The following is a 5,895-nucleotide window of genomic DNA, read 5'->3' as shown; positions in this document are numbered from 1 at the left end:
GAGAGTTTCTCGTCTATGCTGCAGCGTGTGGTTCATCACTCCTACCTGCTACTTGCATCAGGATCAATGAAACTTCTAGCAGAAGCGAAGACATCGGCCTCACAGACATCAAAGAAAACCTCAAACTTCAAGCTTTTTCATTACTTCTGCAGTGAAGCTACGATGCCAATGTAGCTAACAGAATTGTAAAGTTGGCACAAAACAGCAGAAGACAGGAAACCAGAGCTCTGTAGGTTCAGGTTCTCACGCTTGTGCTCACTTTGAGACTGAGATTACTGACAGCACTGACACTCAAACACTCACTCACCATAAGATCATTTATCTATTTCATTCATATTATTAAGGAAAAAGATTCATTTCTTCTTTTTGGGTTTAAGCTGTTTATGTACAGCAGAGATGCTCCAATGAAAAATTATGTATTTATTCATTCTAACAAATCACAATCCACAATATATTCACTCAAATCCTCCATGTTCCTCCACATACCTAAATTCAGTGTTGAAGGTTTCGACTACAATATCTTTGTTTCTTCTGATGCCGACATTAGATATTTTAAATATGGCATCTTGTTCGGGCCTGTCCTGAGAGACAGAGTGATCTTGTTTCTGAGCAACTTGGGAAAGATGTTGCTGAGCCTGCTGGGGTTGTTCCTCCTGTGGCTACAGTTAGGCAAGCTGCTGAAAGTCCTGGAGCTGCTGCTGCACCAGAGATCAAAGTGATCCCCAAACCCAGCCAGCAGCCCAGAAGCCCACTGAAGCTACACTAGCCTCGGACAAACCATGCTTGTCTGAACCAGCCTCAGTGAAGCCCTGCTCAGCTGAACAGACCCTGGAGAGGATCAGTGAGGCTGACCGAGTAATGGCTGAACCGTACCAGGAGAAGACCTGCATTGAAAAGAAAAGCTGGAGCTGCTGCTTGGAAACACTAGTCACTACACCCACACAGGGAGACAGGGGTGGGGGTGGAGCTGGAGGATGAGCCTGTGTTTAAGGTACCAAGCAAGAGAAAGAAAAGAGGGACAAGGAAAAAAAAGCAAGCCGAAATAGAGGCCAACATCAAGCTTCTACACAAAGTTGTACAGCAGTGAGCGGTCAGGGGTACAGATGGTGGAGGAGAACTTCCTCATGGACCTGCCAAAGCTCTCAGAGCAAGCGGCCAGGGAGTTGGACAGGGAGCTAATGCTGGCAGAGCTTCATGAGGCTCTCCAGAGGATGGAGAACAGCTGGACACCAGGTATAGATGGTCTCCCTGTTGAGTTCTACAACGCTTTCTGGACAGTTATAGGGCAGGATGTGCAGTGTGCTTCCACTGAGCTGCAGGAGGGCCGTCCTGACCCTACTGCCAAAAAAAGGAAACCTAGATGCCTGATGCCTGGTGTCACTACTGTGCACTGACAGAAAACTGCTCTCAAAAGCATTAGCCTCGAGACTGACTAAGGTAATGGAGCAGCTTATTCACAGAGACCAGACGTACTGTGTGCCTGAGAGGTCTATATATCGACAATGTACCTTTAATTCGTAAAAGGCATTTGAGCGGGGTGAGCATGAATACTTGTGGAAAGTGCTGGAAACCTTCAGGATCAACTCAGGTTTCGTAGTCATGATCAAAGTGTTGTACAGTGAAACTGAGAGTGTACTGAAGGGTAACAGTGGTTTATGTGCCCCTTTTAAGTGTACAGAGGTGTACGACAAGGTTGTTCTATGTCAGGTATGTTGTGTACTCGTGATTGATCCTCTTTTATGTAAACTGAGATCTCATCTGTCTGGTTTTTACATCCCACACAGCAAGGCGTATCTCAGCATATCGTCGCTGTCGGGCGGAAACCTCGTATGTCCAAATTTGGTCAATTTCATATTTTTTCACATATCGATGCTATTGGTCAGTCCCCACGTGGGTCTGTTATTTTTACAAGTTATTAACCAATCTAAAGTCTTGAAAATAGCTTGAGTGCAAATCTCATAACTCCATTGGACACTTCAACTGTCCACCTCTTCCTCACTCCGTGGGAGAGCTTCACGGCATATTTCTCCTCAAGAAGAGTCGCAACGAATCAACACGTCTTCTGAGGTAAATGTCTTCAAAACACTGGGCTCAAAGAAAAAAAAATCTTGACCCCCGCTAGTTCTGGTGCTCGTCTGAGGACAGGAATTTAGCGCAAGACAATCCACTGTAACGTGGACTAAACCCTGTGCACTGCAGATAAGGTACGGCGTTTTTTTAATTTCCTGAAAAATAACAGTTTTGGAGATACGAGGATTCCGTCTGACAGCGACGATATGTAAATGACCTGGTAGTTATGGCTATAAAGGTCACCTGGGGAAAAAGTGAAGCCATTTTAGTTGGAACAGGGGCCCTACAGGGGGCAAACGCTGGTCATCAACAACCTCCACACGTCATCCCTCTGGCACAAGCTGACATGCTTGAATCCAACAGCAAACCTGCTAGTGAACATTCAGGCCCTGATAGTGGACTTCTTCTGGGACGGTCTACACTGGATCCCTCAGAGTGTGCTCCATCTGCCCAAGGAGGAAGGAGGGCAGGGGCAGGTCCAGCTAACCAGCAGAGCAGCAGCATTCCACCTTCAGTATATCCAGAGGTTCCTCACTGGATCTAGAGACTTAGTAGCAGCAGTCTGAAGACTGGGGATGGACAGGACTATGTTCTTAATGGACACCAAATGGACATTCATTGAGTCTCTCTCTCTCTCTCTCTCTCTCTCTCTCTCTCTCTCTCTCTCTCTCTCTCACTCTCTGTTTCTCTCTCTCTCTCTCTCTCTCTCTCACTCCCGCTCTTTTTCATTTTACCCAAAATTCTCTACAAGTCCTTCAAAAAGATATCAGTGTAGTTTTAAAACATGACCCAGATACACTGATGAGGTGTAGGTGTGTAATAATTATGGCCACTTACCCATGTCAAACAGTAGAAAACCTATTACACACACACACACACACACACACACACACACACACACAGAGGATACCTATTTCAGACAGGCAGTTTGACAGCGAGGGGAAACACTGCACTCACCACTTAAACACATTTTAAGAGTCTGGATTCTCTCTACTGTCACTGTGTGTGTGTGTGTGTGTGTGTGTGTGTGTGTGTGTGTGTGTGTGTAATAGGAAAAAAGAAAAAACAGAAATGTGAAGTGAAACAACTTTAACATACATCTGTCATCACACACCTGTCTCTTGCACTCACTCACACACATGCACACACACAGTGGAGGGAGTTTCGTTTGTGTTTTTGATGTTGGTACAGGAACACATAAATTATGCATGTGCGTGTGAGAGAGGGAGAGAGAGAGAGAGAGAGAGAGAGAGAGAGAGAGAGAGCGAGAGAGAGAGAATGTATATGTGTGTGTGTGTGTGTCTGTGAGAGAGGTGTGTGTGTGTGTGTGTGTGAGAGAGAGAGAGGTGTGTGTGTGTGTGTGAGAGAGAGAGAGAGGTGTGTGTGTGTCTGTGAGAGAGAGGTGTGTGTGTGTGTGTGTGTGTGTGTGTGAGAGAGAGAGAGAGAGAGAGAGAGAGGTGTATGCATGTGTGTCTGTGAGAGAGAGGTGTGTGTGTGTGTGTCTGTGAGAGTGAGGCGTGTGTGTGTGTGTGTGTCTGTGAGAGAGAGGTGTGTGTGTGTGTGAGAGAGAGAGAGAGAGAGAGAGAGAGAGGTGTATGCGTGTGTGTCTGTGAGAGAGAGGTGTGTGTGTGTGTCTGTGAGAGTGAGGCGTGTGTGTGTGTGTGTGTGTGTCTGTGAGAGTGAGGCGTGTGTGTGTGTGTGTCTGTGAGAGTGAGGTGTGTGTGTGTGTGTGTGTGTGTGTGTAAGGTTTCAGCTGGATGTTTTTTTCTCTCTCTAGCTGCAGTGTGACGGTGTTTAATCTCTTCACACTGTTATGTATTTTCTTTATTAGTGTTTAATGGGTCAAACACATGCTACTTCCTGTACTGGTGTTTTAGCTCCGTCACACTGCAGAGTTTTATGTAGAACATCTAAATAAATTAGAAGGATTTAATAATAAATGAATTCTTTTATAAAAACAAAGGTTTGAACGTTTTCTCACACTGATTAAAATTTGTCTAGGCTTTAGATACTATAGATATTATATTCATCTATAGTCCACATGTCCTACTGAGTCACAGGGAACCTGAGTCTAAACCAGGAGGCTCGGGGCACAGGGCAGGACTTCACCCAGGACTTTAACCAGGACTATAACCAGGACTTTAACCAGGACTTTAACCAGGACTATAACCAGGACTTCACCCAGGACTTTAACCAGGACTTTAACCAGGACTTTAACCAGTACTTCACCCAGGACTTTAACCAGGACTTTAACCCGGACTATAACCAGGACTTCACCCAGGACTTTAACCAGGACTATAACCAGGACTTTAACCAGGACTTCACCCAGGACTTTAACCAGAACTTTAACCAGGACTTTAACCAGGACTATAACCAGGACTTCACCCAGGACTTTAACCAGGACTTCACTCAGGACTTTAACCAGAACTTTAACCAGGACTTTAACCAGGACTTCACCCAGGACTTTAACCAGGACTTCACCCAGGACTTTAACCCGGACTTTAACCAGGACTTTAACCAGGACTATAACCAGGACTTTAACCAGGACTATAACCAGGACTTCACCCAGGACTTTAACCAGGACTTTAACCAGGACTTCACCCAGGACTTTAACCCGGACTTTAACCAGGACTTCACCCAGGACTTTAACCAGGACTATAACCAGGACTTCACCCAGGACTTTAACCAGGACTATAACCAGGACTTTAACCAGGACTTTAACCAGGACTATAACCAGGACTTTAACCAGGACTATAACCAGGACTTTAACCAGGACTTTAACCAGGACTATAACCAGGACTTTAACCAGGACTTCACCGAGGACTTTAACCAGGACTTCACCCAGGACTTTAACCAGGACTTTAACCAGAACTTTAACCTGGACTTTAACCAGGACTTTAACCAGGACTTTAACTAGGACTATAACCTGGACTTCACCCAGGACTTTAACCAGGACTTTAACCAGAACTTTAACCAGGACTTTAACCAGGACTTTAACTAGGACTATAACCTGGACTTCACCCAGGACTTTAACCAGGACTTTAACCAGAACTTTAACCAGGACTTTAACCAGGACAGAACACCAGACTATCGCTGGGCACAATCACAAACACACACAAACACACACACAAAACACTGACACACACACACACACGCAGTTCGCATGTGTGTGTTTGTGTGTGTGTGTGTGTGTGTGTGTGTGTGTTTGTGTGTGTGTGTGTGTGTGTGTGTGTGTGTGTGTGTGTGTGTGTGTGTGTGTGTAAGTGTTGAATCCAGGCCCATAAGATTGTGCAGGCCAGAACAGAATGTTTTTCAGTGTGTGTTGAATTTGCATCAAACCTTCACATGTATCTCACATTTAAATCTTTCTTTCTGTTACACACACACATTCACACACATACACACAAACACACAGCCAATTTGTGACCTTAACACACTTAACAACACACCTCCATGTTACTCCAGTGTAATGTGTGGATTTGAGATAATACACACTTAATCTGAAACATACGTGTACGCACACACACAAGCACGCACACACACATGCACGCACACACACATGCACGCACACACACATGCACGCACACACACACGCACGCACGCACGCACACACACACAACGACACACAGATGAAGATGTGTATAAGCATGAACACACACACAGTGTAAAGCCCACACTTCCGTTTCTCTGTGTGATTTCTCTGTCCATCACATCACTCTGATCTCTTCCACATGTCCTGAATACATCTGACTCTCCTGTAATTCTCCACATTACAGAAGTCCCAGAAACCTTAAAGATAAAATACATTTGATACAAATCTAAATA

Source organism: Tachysurus vachellii, chromosome 26 (assembly GCF_030014155.1).
Source record: "Tachysurus vachellii isolate PV-2020 chromosome 26, HZAU_Pvac_v1, whole genome shotgun sequence".
Classification (NCBI taxonomy): Eukaryota; Metazoa; Chordata; class Actinopteri; order Siluriformes; family Bagridae; genus Tachysurus; species Tachysurus vachellii.
This window is presented reverse-complemented; position numbering follows the sequence as displayed.